We start from the raw sequence: 18,962 nt of genomic DNA, 5'->3' as shown, positions 1-18,962 counted from the left end.
TGAACACGGTATGGTGGCAGCAGTGGTGAGAAGACAAGATATAAACTTGAAATCCATGGGAAAACATCTGTGAAAGTGACCCTTCCTACAACCAAAAGAGAGAAAGTTCAAAAGAAATACTGGCCCAAACAGTGGAAAGAAGAAAAAACTTACCTCCAGCTGTGGGGACAGAGCACTGAACAACACGCTGCAAATAGATTCCTGTGATCGGGTGAGTCATTGTGCTGACGGTCAAGGAATCCTGATTTAAACAAAAAAAAGCTTTAAAGTGCTTAAAAAATTGATTTTTTTAAAGGATCCGTGGGAGGGAGAGAAAAAAACAGAGAAAACCCAGTTCCTCTCTCAGGCCAAACAAGGTTGGTGCCATTACAGGAGGTGTCCAGAAAAAAAAGCTTGGGAAACCCCGAACACAACAGGGTCTCCATTCATGCAGCCAAAGCTGAAAAAAATCATTAAACTAGTCAAGCGTGATGAACATAAATAAACTTTAGCCAAAAAAAGCAAAGGGGAAACCCTTAAACTACCTATCAAACAGCTGTGTAAACATTCAAGCTGAAGTGCTGAAAGCAAAATAAACAGAGAATGCTGTCAAGCACCTGTTACACTTCATCAAAGCAGCCCCTCTTAAAAAGAGAATTTCTGAAAGGGGGAACAACACAGAGTTAATAGAAAAAGTATGAACACCTGTTTCAAGCCACAAATAGAAAAGTCATAATAAGTACAGTGCTGAAGGCACATACAGAGCTGAACAAAGTTAAATATAGAGCAGAAAGGAGCATAATATGGTACCCGAAGAGGTATCCAAAGTATGCAGTGAGCCTAGGTCCTATGAGGTTACAACAACCAACAGGGTTGAGGAGGAACCGAAGCCAATTAAGAGAAGTGTGCAATACTCCAATTGCGCATAGCAGACTCAAAAGAACACCACTCCGACGATGAGGGTGTGATGGAACAACAGGACAACAACCAACACCTTGACCTGGAAGAGTTGTCAAACCACTGAAGCAATATATGGAATCTTAAGCTTCTGCACTCGTAAATGTCACAATCCCTATTCTTATACCTGTAAAAATTTATAATCTCTATCCCGTGGAACTAACCTTATCTATTATCTAACTATCCAATTTTATGTGATTTTACTTGTAACATATGAGACTTATTTTTGGAAAGAAGGGAAAGGTTGTATGATCGCCTTAAGAGTGATGTCCCTTAAAGAACTCAGTATGCTAATGAGCTATGCACCAGGATGTAGTCATGTGACTAGAAGACATAGTCACTCTGCAACTGTAACAACCTAGACAAAGGTTCTGTAAATAGTTTCATTGTATATTCTAGTTTAGCTGTTAATAAACCTTCTAGATATCTTCAAGGAACTGGAATCCATGCACCTCATTGTGTTGCTTAAGATAATACAAGGAAGCCCATGACAACTAATAGGGCTGGATTTTATGCAGGAGGCAGGGCTCCGGGCACAGGCTGAAAAGATGGGGGGAGCACCACCTTTGCATTTATTTTGACCCCTGGCGCGATCCTCCGGTCTTTTTGGGTCAATGTTTTAGGAGGCAGGATCCCTGTCCCTTGAAACACTTAATCAGGATGGGAAGCCCGCCTCCAAGAGTTGCTGGCCAATCACAGGGCCGGCAGTTCAACAGTATCGGCAGTGCCACCGGGAGCAGGATGACGATGATGACACTGGAGTTGATGTCAAGTCTGAGACAGAGGCCTCAGACCCAGGCCCAGTGCTGCAACCCCCAGATCCGAGGGAGGTGAGGCGGTGTTGCTGGGGCCGGTCTGGAAGGTTGGTGGGGGATTGTGTGGTCAGTACAGTGGAGGGTGGCTCCCGGAGGGTACTGTTGTTCCCAGGGGGGGTGTCCTCCGTGGGACAGGAATTGCCCACGAAGGATGGACACCCTCAAACCAGCAGAAAGGGCGCCTCGTTTTCCCAGGCATCCTCCCTGCGCACCGGAGGCCTCTGGAGCCGCTTTTAAGATCCCAACAGCAGCACGAAGATGCCCTTAATTGGCCGTCAATAGGCCACTTAAGTGCCTCAATTGACCTCATGGCGGGAAGACCGATGTCGGCCTCTCCTGCCCCCGGAAGGATCGGGCCCCGCAATCCTGGCATCGGGTTCCATGGCGGCCGCTGCTGCTGCCTCTCCAATTCTCCGGCTCCCCCCCACCACCCCCCACCCCCGCCATGGAATTTGACGTTGGGCTGGGAACAAAATCCAGCCCATGGTGTGCAGAGTAAGGGGATGCAGAGTTATTGATTGTGGGAATGCTTTGTGTTGGTGGGGGGAGGCACAGGCAGAGCCCAGTGGGTTCAGTATTAGTGTGCCATATGGCTGCACAGCCTCAGTTTAGCTGAATCTCTGGCAGCTAGATGAGTGGCTTCAGGGTCCCTGGTCACATCAGGCTCCTCCTTCTCCTCCTGTTACTCCTCATTCTTCTTCTTCCCCTCCTCCTCTAAAGATGCAGAGTGGTCATCACCTTCCTTCTCCTGCAGCTCCAGTCCTCTCTGCAGTGCTATGTTGTACAAGGCACAGCAGATGACTACAATTCTGGACAGCCTTGCTGGCTCATACTGAAGAGTGCCTGCAGATCTGTCCAGGCACATGAATCACATCTTCAGCAACCCAATGGCTGGCTTTATGACCGCTCTGCGATTCATGTGGCTCCAGTTGTACCTTTCCTGTGCATCAGCTGAAGGACTCCTATGAGCTGTCATCATCCACATCCTTATAAAGTAAGCTTGTCTCCAAGGAGCCATCCACTGACTCTGCTTCGAGCTGTGGGAGAATTGACTGGCGCAGGATGAAGGCATCAAGGCAGCTTCCTGGATATCTTACACAGACCTGCATGAATATTTTCTGGCAGTTATGTAGCAGAGTGGAATGGAATCCCTTTCGATTGACTAATACTCCTGGTTGATCTGAGGGCGCCTTGATTGCCACATGTGTGCAGTCTATGACTCTCTGTACCTGGGGGAATCCAGCCAGTGCAGCAAATCTGAGGGCCCTCTCATTCAGACTGGACTCATCAGTTGCAAAGTGGACATAAGCGATGGTCCTGACAAATGTGGTGTCAATCACCTGGGATATGCACTTGTGTGCAGCACATTGTGAAATCCTGCTGATGTCACCAGCAGAAAGTAAAGAAATTCAGGGCTGTGGTGACCTGAAGGCCATTGGCAATGCGTGTCCACCTGGTTCACATCGAGGGAAGGCATCTTCCAGGAGGCTGCAGATGTCAGCAATGACCTGCCAAGAAACCCTGAGCCTCCTGAGGCGTTGTTGCTCAGTCATGTCTAGAAAACTGATCCTCTGTCTCTATACCTTGTGAAGGAGGCAGCACCTCCTGCGAGCTGGAGCTCTGTGTTCATCCCCACTGTCCCATAAAGCGGCAGGTGGCTGAGGAGAAGGTATCTGCTGCTCCTGGTTCTGGTGATGTCGCTGGTGTTGCTCCTTCTGTTCCTCATCAGAGATCCAAGGTAGAGCTACTCCCATGCTGCTGAGAAGGCTGAGAGCAGGGAAATGCAGATCGAAGGCAAAAAATCCAAGGTCGCAGAAATGTCCTCTAAAGTTTTTAGAAGTTAGCTCTAAAGCAGTGAAAGCACATTCTCAGAACAAGTTCTGTGAGCAAAAGCCTTTCACTTAGGCAAAGAAGCAGCTGTCATAGTTCAGTACTTAAAGGCTTTCCAGCCTGTCAATTTCACAGCCCCGTCAATCCCCACTGAGCTATCTCCTTGTTGAACCTGGCGATATTCAGATGCCCCAGGAAACCCGTGCGCCGGCAGGTGAAACCAAAATTCAGCGCTAAATCTTCACTTAGTTGGCTTTTTGGATACTTAAAGTGCAAACCCGCCTGCCCCATGTGTGTTCCTGATTAGAAATGTGCACCAGTTAAATACAGAAGTTGGCGGGTTCCTGCTGGCTTCTGGACACGCTGGTATTTTTTGATGTTTTAACTCCCATATGCACTGACACAGCCTCTCCCCCCACTCCACCCACCACCCTCCCGTGCAGGTTAAAATTCCGCCTCATGGAGTTAGGTCACAGATCAGCCATGATCTCATTGAATAGTAGAACAGACATGAAGGGCTAAATGTTCCTAAGTTCCTATACAAATACTGCATTTTGTCTTGAGTAAAAAGAGAACTCTCATAGTCAAACCAGTATCCTACTCCTATGCTGCACCATCATTCTTCTTGTTCATATTTGTTTTCCCTGTTCCTCCACTTTCCAAATACACAGATATTGGAATAATAGACTACCAGGAGTGCTTCACTGAATGACTATGTTCGTATGTCTATCACTTGTCAGTTAGGTGTTACCCTTTTGCCCACATCTTCTTAGGTTTACTGCAGGGATGCCCTGTCTGCAGTTTGCAGTGCTGCAGCCATCCTAGCCTGGTGCAGCGGTACATTAAAATCTTTTAGAAAATATAAACCTTAGAAAGGCAGCACCAGGTTCTACAAAAATAAAATACTGCAGATGCTGGAAATATGAAATATGAACAGAAAATGCAGGAAATACTCAGCAGATCGGGCAACAGCTGAGTTAATGGCCAGAAAATTATTCACCCTTGGCGATGACAGGGAGATGGGAAATCTGGTAAAATGGCACGGGAGGGCATTGGAGGGTGTGCCCACCGCCATGCCATTTCGTGCCCTCACATGACTTCCCACAGCCATGCCATTTCACCGGGTGGGGGCAGCCCGCAGCCACGGCATCCAGTGCTACCTGGCGACCTCCCAGTGGGCTCCAGGTGGGGTGCCCTCCTCTTTGAGTACTCCATGGCCCACGGAGAGACTCCCTGGTGGCAATAGACTTCCCTCTGCGAACTACCTCTCCCCCAACCCCAGGGGCGGGACTATAGCCACCATAATAGAATTTAGCCCAATGTTTCAGGTTGATCATCTTTCGTCAGAAAGTACAGTAAATATAGAGGCAGGGAAAGAGGGGAGGGGAGGAGGAACAAAAGGAAAGGTCTGTGATAAGAAGACATGAGAGATGAAATGACAAAAGGATAATGACGTAAGACAAAAAGAGATGGTTACAGGACAAGTAAAGATCAAGTTACGGATCTCCGACAGCGAGATTTTTTGGAGGAATTAAGTTGGCGGCTGGTTTACAATGTTCCAGGGTTCCCCCAGCGCGATGATGGATTGCAGCTTTGCATTCATTTAAATAACATTAATACTCATTACCATATGCATAGTTACAATTTAGTCCTACCTGCCAGATTAAGTGAACGGCAAGCAATATTCCTGTGCCCCCCAGTTCACGAGTGTTTCAATGTGGTGTGCAGCAGTTGGATTTATGTAGTTGAGTCTCAGATCTGTGCTCTTCTCTCTTTAACTCATCCGCTAAACTAACGCCAGCATTGGAATGGATGTTTGCCTCCAGGCCTGGCACCAGCAAGGATAAATCATCTCAGGAGATGGCGGCACAGGCATGGGGGGAGGGAAGGGTGGCGCTGATCAGGTGCATAGAGGAGCAGGGTAGAGTAGTCTGGGAGGGAAGAGTGGGGTTGATTGGGTGCATTGAAGAGCAAGGGAGGATGGAGTGGAGCATCCATATTGTTGAATGATTGAAGCTGATGGTGAAGATGCATTTTTTCGGCCGTGGGGGTGGTGGGTGGGTTAGATCAGTACTGTGTGAAGATATTTGGCAAGGGCCTAAAGGGTGGGATGAATTCTGTCTACGTCGTGGAGCTGTGGGGAAAATTGAAGGTACTGGCTAACGGTCACAGTCAATGGAGTCAAGACTAATGGGCGAGTATTCGACAGCTTCATGTGGACGGAATGGGACTCGGCAACGGTGGTCAGGTTGATGTGAGGAAGTTCAAGGGTAAGAGTTGGCATGTCGATAGTAACGGGAGTAGGAACGTGGGGAAGGATGGCATGAATACATTGATGATTACACTATGCCTGGTAATAGGGGGAGGCTCAATGGTAATGGTAACATTGGGTGGGTCAAGGGTGATGGGTTCAAGCTGGGTGGTTGCAGGAGGAGATTGGAAGGTGGGAGACTTGCCCTGAATTCCATGCGCACCATTTTCTCCAACGATAATTGAAATCATGTGGACACTCAAGGATTGCAAGGTGAGTGGGAGGAGGCAAATGACAGTGAGTGTATCTTCTACCTGGCTGCAATTTGAAGGCAGATATAAGGGAGCTGTTCATTGCCTTGATGTTTCAGCTCAGTGTCAACAGAGAGCTAAATTGCCACACTCTGATAAGTAGAACCTTTTCACTTCAATCCATCGTGAGAAATAATCAATCACGATTAAATAGGTTTTTCAATGTACATAATTAAATTCATCCCTAGCTGTTCCCAGGATCTGGTTGGAAACTTTATTGTAATCAGAAGTTTTTTCCTCACCGATCTATGTATTGCACATACTTGGCAGTTCAGGAACATATTTTCTATGTCTTTGGATATTCCTGGCCAACACATGGATGACTGAACCTGTGCTCTGCACTTCGTTATGCCCACATGGCCCCGATGTAGACAAGATATCTGATCTGGGTGAACTTGGAATGACTAGACTGTCATTATATACCAACAAATTATTGATGATTGTGAAGTGTTTTCTGAATATGTAGAATGTTTTCATGATCCTATCACTAGGAAGGTCTTGAGGCCAACCCTGTGTGCAGTATTGACGCATCCTACATTTGGGGGTGACGAATTTCTTGCAGTTTCTGTATACTTACCAGCCATTGTTGTGCAGTATGTTGTGAATATGACTTTATATCATCCACAAAGTTCACGTCCTGTTGAGTCGGGTGGTCCACTGTTGCTCTTGATAGTGCATCAGCGGAAGTTTGCATCTTTCCCTGAACATATACAGTCTCCTACCTAGATCGCATCAATCGTAACGGGAACCTCTGAATTCGGGAAGGCATTTTTGCGATCTCCTTCTCATCCAGTAAGGAAACTCCTGGTTTGTGGTCTGTCTCAATGACGACTTTCAATCCCATAATGTAATCAGAGAACTTCTCACATGCCCACATGACTGTAAGTGCTTCTTTTTCAATTATCGCATATCTGGTCTCCGTCTCGGCCAAAGCACCTGCTGCATTGTAGATTGGTTATCGACAACCATCAGACTGTTCCTGGAAAAGGACTGCCCTTAAACCAGTGGATGAGGCATCTGCAGCGATCGTTGTTGGTTGTGTAGGTTATAGTGTGCTAAGATGTCAGGTGATATGAACATTTCCTGAATCTTTCAGAATGTCTGCTCTTGATGTGAACTCCAACACCAAGCTTGATCTTTATTTGAGAGTTGTCTTAATGGCTTGGTTACCTGTGTTAGATGAGGTAAAAATTTGGCTGATTGATTCACCATTCCAAGAACTCTTTGGAAGTGTTGGACAGAAGTTGGAGTTGGAAACTCATTAATGGCTCTTTCGCGGGACTACCATTATGCGTTGTTTTACTATGTGTCCCAAGAAATGAATTGATGTCTTGAAGAATTCACACATGTTATTAAGCGTGACCCCTTCTTCCTGAAGGTGACTTAAAACCGCTTTTACTCTCTGGTCATGTTCTTCGATGGAAACTCCATGCACCAGGATGTCGTCCATGTAATATATTACCCCTTTGAGGCCTTGCAGAATGTTGGTCATTGTCCTTTGGAAGATTTCAGGTGCAGATGTTATCCCGAATGGTAAACAACTGAAGCAAAATCATCCGAAGGTTGTGAGTAATCTTGACTTCTCATCCAAAGGAACCTGCCGAAAGCCACTGTTCACGTTGAGTTTAGTGAACATAATGCTTTTGGAGAGCTTTGTGAGGCAACATAGGATGAATTTCTCTCTTCACTGCTTCGTTAAGCTGCGTTAAATCCACACAGATACGAAGAGTATCATTTGGTTTCAGAACTGGAACCATAGACGTACACCACTCTCTTGGTTTCATGACAGGAGAAATGACTCCCATTCTGGACATCTCTTCCAGCTGATTTTGTACTTGGTTCATCAACGGGTGTGGTATCTTTCTGGGTGTAAAGATACATACCAGTCTGGCATCTTCTTTTAGCATAATTCTGTACTCTGTCGTCAGCCTTCCTCGACCTGAAAACAATTTGGGAAAGGCTGCTTGAAAGCGACTGTTTGACTCTGGCTGTTTGACTTCATCCACCTTTTTGAGTAGATGAAGGTCTAAGCAGGCTTTTTTGCTTAACAGAGAAAATTATTGTTTTTTCAAAACATAGAGGGTTTCCATAATCTGTCTTCCTTTATATTGGAGAGTTACTTGAAGCTTACCTTCACCTTCAGTTGGATCCCTCCTGGACCATACAGATGTGTGTCCGCTGGTTGTAAGCAATGTCTCAACAACCATGGCACTTGATCTGATAGAACTGTGACTCTAGCACCTGTGTCCAATTTGAAATTAGTAATATGTCCATTGACATAGATGTATGCCATCCAAAATCCTTGATTGGGGTCGTTAATTTCACCTAGGAAGTCTCCTGGTTTATCTTCCACTAGAAGTTGTTGTTGCTTTGTTGGGTTTGTGTTAGTAGCATTGTAGAGCATTCTAGAGAAAGTCTTAGACTCTGATAAAGGTTAACCAAGAAACTATTATTTACAGTTACATCTCCTCCCAAGTCTTTATCCAACATTTTTCCAAGCATATATACATGCATGACTTCACACTACTCTCTCTCCTCCCAAGTCTCTGATTTTACAGATTCAGTCTCATTGCAGGTTTGACAACACTCCCCGATCTGGTTGTAATTTGTCTGGGACGATCGGTAGTCTTTGTACGAAGTCTGGGTTGCTGACTTGGTTTTTCGTTTCTATGGGTTGTAGTATTCCATTTGGTTTCGGTTTGTTCATCTTCATCTGAACTTGCAGATGTATTATTGGCTGTTGATTCCTTCGTATGTTCCCTTCTTTCGTTCATATAACATACGATCGCTGATAGTCCTCATGTTTATGGATTACGGTACCTTCTCGTTCCAGGTGACGTATCCAAACTTTTTGACCATTGTTTAATTTGGGTAGGCTTCTCACTCAAAATCTCCTATTGTAATTCCTGGTTTTTGCCTTCAGTAGGAGTTTTCTCTTTCTCAAAATTTCTTGTAGTCTTGAGTCTTCAATCCTGGCATTAATTGTTGAGGTAATACTGGAAGCTGTGTGCTTAACTTCCTTCCCATTAGTAATTCTGCTGATGATAATCCACACAGCAGTGGTGTTGAATGATAAACTAGGAGTGAGATAGGAAGATCTTCATTTTTCTTGAGTAAAGATTTTATGATTCTCAACCTCGTTATGCCTCGCCATTGGATTGTGGATACCTAGGTGAGCTCATGGCAAACTGCGTATTACATTTGTTTGTCAACTGTGGTCTGTTGTCTGATAATATTTCATCCAGCATTCCATCTGTCATGAAGATGTCCATAAAGATTCTGATAACTACCTCGGTGGTTGTAAAATGTAATCATCGGACTTTTATTCACCTGGAAAAGTAGCTGCTAATGATGATATATGACTTCCCACCAGACATGAATAAATCCATTCCTAACCTTTGCCAATGTGTAGTTGGAAATTGGATTGTCAACAGCAGTTCGTGCTGTTCTGGTCTCTGTATCACGCATGTCTGACAGTTGTTGATCATAGTCTCGATATCCTTAGATATCCCAGACCACCATACCGAAGACTGTGTCTTCACTCTGCACTTGGTTATACCCAAATGGCCTTGGTGTAATCGATCTAGGATATCAGATCTCATTGAAATACGAATAACAATTCTGTCGTTGTAAACTAATAAGTTATCAATTATGGTAAAGCACTTCCTATACTCATGAAACATCTTTATTGTTCTCCCTCCTGAACTTGCTTTGGCCGCCCATGTGTACAAAGCTGTCCTTATTGATCCCTTATTGGACAAATACATTGTCCACTATCTCTCTACTGAATACAGGAAGGGGTTCACTTGCTCCACTGCAGATTTGGAATGGAGTTGAGAAACAATTCTGAAGCTTAAGAGCCTTTTCCTCTACACTAGCCAATTTTGGACTTGATTGGGACTTTCTTGATTCTGGAAACTCTCAGGCATTCCCAATTTTGGATCCATATTGCTTCCTTTTGTTTGCTAGACTTTGCTAGGAAGTTCCCCTTGAATTTTAAATTTTTCAGTCTTGGCTTGAGGTGTTCGCATTCTGTTTGTGGCTTTCCCGCACTCCCCAACCTTTCCCGCGCTTTCTGACAATTACTGCACTTTCTTTTCCCTGGCGAGGCTGAGCAATGGCTGCCAACTGTACTTGCCTCCCTGGTCGCTGATGCGACCCAGATCACGTTCTGCACCTGATTTTGTTTTCCAGTGCGTCATTTAAATAACTGGCCAGTTTTACTGTCTCACTGTTCCTGAATCGTCGCCCAGCATGAAGACTCGGACCCAACCGCTGGATGTGCTGGAAGTACCGATGCAGCACCCATGCTGCTGTGGTGTGGTCTGAGAGGCTGCAGAGCTCTTCACAGCCTCTTCTCCAGTAAGTAGTTTTCTTACTGTACCAGGCCAGTATTTATCTTTAAATTACTCTGTTGCTCCCCTGGTGTTTCTTAAAGTAAGAAGATCTTCAAATTTTCCTAGTCGCTTTCACTGTTGCCACCATATTGTGTTGTTGGGTTTGTATTAGTAGCATGTAGGGCATTCTAGAGAAAGTCTGAGACTCTGGTAAAGGTTAACTAACAACTCTTTATTATTTACAGTTACTATATACACTCTCCGCAAGCCACCTAAGCGAGCATCCTTTGTGCTGCTATACCTTCTTCTTTTCAAGCCCATCTCATGTGACTGGTACAACATCGCTCGTACAGTGGAAGGGGTCTCTCACTGTCTTCAGTATTAAACCTTTACATCCTTATACTACAGATGTTCCACCTCATTCACCGCTCTGTGTGTGAAGGCTTTGAGAGAAGAGGTCTTGCTCTGGCACATCTTTCTGACGTGGCCTGTCTTTTTGCAGTTAAAGCTTTCTGCTTTATTAGCAGGACACTGATCACATCTGTGGGTCTTTTTGGCTCCACAGCACTGGCATGGTTTCATGGTGTCTTGCACCCTCTCACCTGTGTCTACCTTCTTATCCAGAGATTGCTTTTCCATCCTGGGCTTCAGGAACTGAACTGCCATTCAATTTTTTATGATCCAAGGACTCTTTTCAGGCTGCAGTATGGCTCTGTTTTGTCTTTGGACTTCTGCCTGTCACTTTCTTGAGTGTGAAGTCATCTTTTGACTGCAAGAGGTCTGATAAGGACACATCAGCTATTCCCACTACTATTTGGTTGCTGATCAACTCTCCGTACCCACAGCCTTCAGCTAATCTGTACAAATCGTTAATGAAAGCATTCACGGGTTTGCCTATATTCTGGACTCGCTTATTAAACTTTGCTCTTTCCAGGATCTTATTACTTCTCAAATTAAAATATTTGTTGAATGCCTGTAACATGTATTCAAATTTGTCTGAAGTTTCATTTATGCCTTGCCTTACCATCACATCATCAGCAATGGCATCCACGGAGTATAAAACAATATTAACTTGCTCAGCCTCTGATTTAGTGTGTAGCTGAGAAGCTATTCTAAATCTTAGAAATCTTTTTCTCTACATTGACCAATTTTATATTTGATTGGGTCCTTCCCATTCTGGAAGCTTCATGCATCATATATTTCGAATCCATTCTTTGCTAAATATTTTTAGGATGTTGCCCTTTCTTTAAGAAATTTCTTTTTTTTAGGCTTGCTTGCTTAAATGGAGGTGTCCCCGCTCTTTTTGGGAGTTCCCATGCCTTTTGGAGTTTTCCCGCTCTTCGCCCTCATGGACAGCCCAAGTAAAGGATTTGTTTTCTTTTTCGCTACACAGTGCACCATTAGAAAATTACTTCACACTTTTTAAAGGATTTTTTACTGCCCTATGCTGGACCTGGATTATTTCACAGCCACCACACTTCTGTGATGCAGCCTGTATGTCTGTGCGCTGACTCACCAGCTGTCTGTGTCGTCCATTGGCTAGGGAGCAGCTCCAGAGTGCTTCACAGCCTCTTCTGCAGGTAAGTAGTTTTCTTCAGTCTTCTGGCGCTACTGTACTGGACAAGTATTTTTCTTTAAATTTTTTAGTTGTTTGCCACTGCCACCATATTGTGTATTGTTGTAGCATAGAGTGACTGTTGGTCACAAAAGTCTCAGAGACTTTGCAGGACTAAAAAATAATTTATTATATACATATAACTATTTACAATCTCCACAAGCCTGTCTAGCCAGCACACCTCGTGCTGCTTCTGGCTTCTTCTCAGCCTAATCCGCATGTGACTACTATATCATCATCACTACAGCGGGAGGGGTTACTCTCACTGTCTCAAACATTAACCCTTTCAGGCCCTTATACTATAACCCAACATCATTTAGTGAATGGCACCAAGGCTGCTCAATGATTCCACTGCATTCCTTGCGTACCCTCAGCCTTAAAGACATGGAGCCATGGAAGAAAACAATGGAGTAGCTTCGCCGGGACCACTTACCCTCGCTGATCTGAGCAAGTCATTGATGTGCTTGCGGTACTACACTCATGTTATGCGACTGACCCCACAGTTCAAGACCTCCTCTGCTACCTCCATCCAGGCACCATGGTGAGGCGGGAAGGTCTTCTAACTCCATCTGCAGGAAAGAGGACCTCTCGCCTTTCCTTTCTGGCCTGGAGAACAACCTGCAGGGAGGCATCACTGAACCATGGGGCGGGACACTGCCTGCTGGCTGATATTTGATTCACTTTGGCTGCAGGTGAAATAAATGATGTGAAGTTGGTGCGACTTTCACAAAATAAGGGAGGCAAAAACATTTTGATTTAAGATACTTACATTAAAGGAAAACTGGTCATCCTTGAGGCTGCAAGCACAGAATGTTTTATATCTGTGGCGATCATGGTGCCTAGGGCAGTGATGGTGAGTTCCACCAATGAAAGGCTGCCCCCGCTGCATGATCCCACGTGATCCATGCCCATGGCCGCACGGTTAGTTTACATACAAAATCGCATGGGAAACGGGATTTGCAGCGAAGCGGAATTTACGACAACTTCCAGTCCCGCCATCAGGAATGCCGTGGCACTCATAAGATTCTACCCCACACTTCAAAAGCACTTCATTGGCTGTAAAGCGCTTTGGGATGTTCTGAGGTCCCGAAAGGTGCTTTAGGTGTAAGCCTTTCTTTTTTCTTTCATGTTTCTGGACGAGTCTTGCCACTGCCCACAAGGAACCTGTAAACATTTTAAAACCAGCAGTTACCTGGGTTCAGATTCTTGCTGTTGCGAGTTTTGCTGATGGGCCAGAGACTGCAGGCTGTAGTTAGGCCCACGGTTAAAATGGAGTACAGGTCTTCAGAACGTTGTTAGGATGCCACACTGTCAATTGAATCAGGCCTCATGCTCTTTGGGATGTGCAGCTTTTCTGTGCCTGAAGTTAGGAAGGTAAAAATGGTGAGGGGGAGAGAACTCATTGGACTGCCTGTGTGAACCCGCCCGCCACTTTACCTCCCACCCCACCCATATCTTTCTCATTGGGCAGGGATGGGCTAAACTTGGCGCTTAAACCTATTGTTTCATTTTACAATACTTTATTTCATGCTGTAAAATAATTCATGGTATGTTATAACTTTAAAAATTCAGGACTTTGCAGAATGTTCCGGTTGGACGAACATCAATTTTGTCTTCTTCTGTGGCCTCCTTGTCTCAAGAAACAATGGGTAAGCACCTAGAGGTGGTCAGTGGTTTGTGAAGCAGCGCCTGGAGTGGCTATAAAGGCCAATTCTAGAGTGACACACTCTTCCACAGGTGCTGCAGATAAAACTGGTTGTCGGGGCTGTTACAAAGTTGGCTCTCTCCTTGCGCTTCTGTCTTTTTTCCTGCCAAATGCCAAGTCTCCGACTCGCCACGCTTTAGCCCCACCTTTATGGCTGACTGCCAGCTCTGGCGATCACTGGCAACTGACTCCCAGAACTTGTGGTCAATGTCACAGGACTTCATGTCGCGTTTGCAGACGTCTTTAAAACGGAGACATGGACGGCCGGTGGGTCTGATACCAGTGGCGAGCTCGCTGTACAATGTGTCTTTGGGGATCCTGCCATCTTCCATGCGGCTCACATGCCCAAGCCATCTCAAGTGCCGCTGACTCAGTAGGGTGTATATGCTGGGAATGTTGGCTGCCTCGAGGACTTCTGTGTTGGAGATACGGTCCTGCCACCTGATGCCAAGCATTCTCCGGAGGCAGTGAAGATGAAATGAATTGAGACGTTGCTCTTGGCTGACATACGTTGCTCAGGCCTCGCTGCCATAAAGCAAGGTACTGAGGGCACAGACTTGAAACACTCGGACTTTTGTGTTCAATGTCAGTGCGCCATTTTCCCACACTCTCTCGTCCAGTCTGGACATAGCAGTGGAAGCCTTTCCCATGCGCTTGTTGATTTCTGCATTGAGAGACAGGTTACTGGTGATAGTTGAGCCTAGGTAGGTGAACTCTTGAACCACTTCCAGAGCGTGGTCGCCGATATTGATGGATGGAGCATTTCTGACATCCTGTCCCATGATGTTCATTTTCTTGAGGCTGATGGTTAGGCCAAATTCGTTGTAGGCAGCCGCAATCCTGTTGATGAGTCTCTGCAGACACTCTTCTGTGTGGGTGTTAATGCAGCATTGTCAGCAAAGAGGAGTTCCCTGATGAGGACTTTCCGTACTTTGGTCTTCGCTCTTAGACGGGCAAGGTTGAACAACCTGCCATCTGATCTTGTGTGGAGGAAAATTCCTTCTTCTGAAAGCTTGAATGCATGTGAGAGCAGCAGTGAGAAGAAGATCCCAAACAGTGTAAGTGCGAGAACACAGCCCTGTTTTACGCCACTCAGGATAGGAAAGGGGTCTGATGAGGCACTGCTATGCTGAATTGTGCCTTTCATATTGTCATGGAATGAGGTGATGATACTTAGTAGCTTTGGTGGACATCCGATCTTTACTAGTAGTTTGAAGAGACTGCATCTGCTGACAAGGTCAAAGGCTTTGGTGAGATCTATGAAAGCAACGTAGAGGGGCATTGTTGTTCGCAGCATTTCTCCTGCAGCTGGCGAAGTGAGAACAGCATGTCAATGGTGGATCTCTCTGCTCGAAAGCCGCACTATGCCTCAGGGTAGACACGCTCAGCCAGCTTCTGGAGTCTGTTTAAAACGACTCGAGCGAAGACTTTCCCCACTATGCTGAGCAGGGAGATTCCACGGTAGTTGTTGCAGTCACCGCAGTCACCCTTGTTCTGATAGAGGGTGATGATATTGGCATCGCGCATGTCCTGTGCTCTCTCATCCCAGCACAGGCAAAGCAGTTCATGGAGTGCTGAGAGTATAGCAGGCTTGGCACTCTTGATTATTTCAGGGGTAATGCCGTCCTTTCCAGGGGCTTTTCAAAGGCATCAGTGAGTTCCGATTTTGTTGGCTGTTCGTCCAGCTCATCCATGATTGGCAGGGACTGGGTTGCATTGAGGGCAGTCTCAGTGACAACATTTTCCCTGGAGTACAGAGGTAGTGCTCCACCCAGCGGTCCATTTGCTTGTGTTGGTCAGTGCTCGTGTTCCCTGATTTAGACTTGGGGTGGGCGATCTTCTTGATGGTTGGCCCAAAAGCTCTCTTAATGCCATCATACATTCCTCTGATGTTTCCGGTGTCGGAGGCCAGCTGAATACGACTGCATAGGTGTTGCCAGTAGTCATTTGCGCAGCGCTTGGCTATTCTTTGTGCAGCGCTTCTGGCTACTTTAAGTGCTATGGATGTTAATTTTGTAAGCTTGTGTAAAACTGTCAGCCTGCTGAACCCAATGTGTTTGCACTTATATGTATGCAAGCAGTTCTAGGATAGAAGACAACCATTTTAATGACATACACTTGCGTTCCAGTCACTGATCATGTGATTCAAAGCCAGATTGTGAAGGCAAATGTTTCAAGATCTTTCGAGAGAGAAGCAGAGTTAACGTTTCAGGTCTGTGACCTTTCATCAGAACAGGCAAAGGTAAAAATGATCTCTTACCTTTGCCAGTTCTGATGAAAGGTCACAGACCTGAAACAATGACTCTGCTTCTCTCTCCACAGATGCTGCCAGACTCGCTGAGTATTTCCTGCATTTTCTGCTTTTATTTCAGATTTCCAGCATCTGCAGTATTTTGCTTTTATTTCAAGATCTTTTATTGTTGCTGAATTTCTAAAACTATCAAAAAAAAGATACAATAAAATATATTTTCCAATTTAAGGATTTATAAATGGGCATTATAATATTTTCCTGATTTGTAAACCATTGATCATTTTCAGTCAGTGAATACATACATTAGGTTACCTACTACTGGTCTTGAATAAAATGCCTCATTCCACTTGTTCACACAATTTATTGCGGACGTTAACAGAACAAATTGAAATGCAAAACAGTGAACAGAACATTGATTTTGAATAAAATACCAATAAAGTCTTGTACTGTGATTTATATTTAAGACTAAACAAGAAATTAATTTAAATACTGGCAGATTTTTTTCCCATTATAGTGTTGAAGACTAATCAAGTTTTCAAAAGCCATTGCATAAAAATTTGATAAAACCTGTTAGTGGGCACAGAAATCACAAGGCACGATTAACTCACACAAAGCCAAGATGATGCAGGCAGCACACAAACATCATACTACCTGCTCATCACCATGGTTGTGGCATTGATAGGATAGATAGAAGCAACTTTTTCCCTTAGTGGAGGGATCAATAACCAGGGGGCATAGATTTATGGTAAGGGGCATGAGGTTTAGAGGGGATTTGAGGAAACATTTTTTCACCCAGAGGTTGGTTGGAATCTGGAACACACTACCTGAAGGAGTGGTAGAAGCTGGAACCCTCACAACATTTAAGAAGTATTTAGATGAGCACTTGAAACGCCATAGCATACAAGGCTACAGGCCAAATGCTGGAAAATGGGATTAGAATAGATAGGTGTTTGATGGCCGGCACATCCTGAGAAGTGTGAGGTGATGCCTTTTGGGAGGACCAACAAGGCAAGGGAATATACAATGGATGGTAGGACCCTAGGAAGTACAGAGGGTCAGAGGGACCTTGGTGTACTTGTCCATAGATCACTGAAGTCAGCAGTACAGGTAGATAAGGTGATAGGCAAGCATGTGGGATACTTGCCTTTATTAGCTGTGGCATAGAATATAAGAGCAGGGAGGTTATGATGGAGCTGTATAAAATGCTAGTTAGGCCACAGCTGGAGTACTGTGTACAGTTCTGGGCACCACGCTATAGGGAGGATATGATTGCATTGGAGAGGGTGCAGAGGAGATTCACCAGGATGTTGCCTGGGCTGGAGCATTTCAGCTGTGAAGAGAGACTGAAAAGGCTAGGGTTGTTTTCCTTAGAGCAGAGAAAGCTGAGGGGAGATAGGATTGAGGTTTACAAAATTATGAGGGGCATTGATAGGTTAGCTAGGAATAAACTTTTTCTCTTAGCGGAGGGGTCAATAACCAGGGGGCATAGATTTAAAGTAAAGTGCAGGAGGTTTAGAGTGAATTTGAGGAAACACTTTTTCACCCAGAGGGTGGTTGGAATTGGAATGATCTGCCTGAAGAGGGGGTAGAGGCAGGAAGCCTCACAACATTTAAGAAGTATTTAGATGAGCACTTGAAACGCCATAGCGTACAATGCCACGGGCCAAGTGCTGGAAAATGGCCGGCACAGACACGATGGGCCGAAGGACCTGTTTCTGTGCTGTATAACTCTATGACTCTATGAATAAGACTATCAAAGGAGCAGCAGGCCAGCGAGATGGCTCCTAGATTCTCTGATGTGGCACTGATGGTCTTAGACCAGGAGGTTAAAAGGAAGAGAGAGGTGATGTTTTTTGCAGTGGGTCAGGAGGCCCTCAAGGCAAAGGGAATGGGAGCTGGTAGCCAAGGAGTTGAATCCCAGGAGTATGACCCCGAGGACCTGGCTGCAGTGCTGGAAAAAGTTCAATGACCTCATACGAGCAGTCAAGGTCAATAAATTCATCCTCCAGTGACATCTAACTTTCTGTGTTCCTTGTTTGAGTACACACAAGTTTCTCTGAACATCAACATTTAAAAGTTTCATGCCTTTGAAAAAATATTCTGCTTTTCAATTCTTACTACCAAAGTGAATAGCCTCACATTTCCCCACATCTGTCACCTTGTTGCCCACTCACCTAACCCTTCTATATCTCTTTGCAGCCTCCTTGTGTCCTCCTCACAGCTTGCAGTCCCACCTAGCTTTGTATCATCAGCAAACTTACCTACTCTCAGTCTCTATGTCTAAGTCATTGATATAGATTGCAAATAGCTGAGGCCCCAGCACTGATCTTTGTGATACTCCACTAGTTACAGCCTGTCAATTTGAAAATGCCCTGTTTTCCCTACTCTCTGCTTCCTCTCCATTAACCAATCCTCCATCCATGCTAATATATTACCCCAAATCCATGAGCCCTTATCTTGCATATTAACCTTTTGTACAGCACCTTATCACATGCCTTTTGGAAATTCAAGTATATTACATCTACTGATTCACCTTTTAGAACCCTAGGCCATCAGGTCCTGGGTATTTGTCGGCTACCCTCCTACTTTTTATATACTTGTAAAAGCTTTTACAATCTGCTGTTATATTTCTGGCTAGTTTACTCTCATTCTATTTTTTCTCTTTTAATCAACTTATTGGTCACCCTTTGCAGATTTCTAAAACGTTCCCAATCGCCAGGCTTACTACTATTCTTTGCAACATTATAAGCCTCTTGTTTTAATTTAATACTATCATTAACTTCCCTAGTAAGCCACAGATGGATCTATCATGCTGAGTTTTTGTTTTTTAATGGAATGCATTTTTGTTGAACATTTTGAATTGTTTCTTTAAATGTTTCCCACTGTTTATTTATCGCCTCGTCTATTTACC

This window comes from Heterodontus francisci, chromosome 6 (assembly GCF_036365525.1).
Source record: "Heterodontus francisci isolate sHetFra1 chromosome 6, sHetFra1.hap1, whole genome shotgun sequence".
NCBI lineage: Eukaryota > Metazoa > Chordata > Chondrichthyes > Heterodontiformes > Heterodontidae > Heterodontus > Heterodontus francisci.
This window is presented reverse-complemented; position numbering follows the sequence as displayed.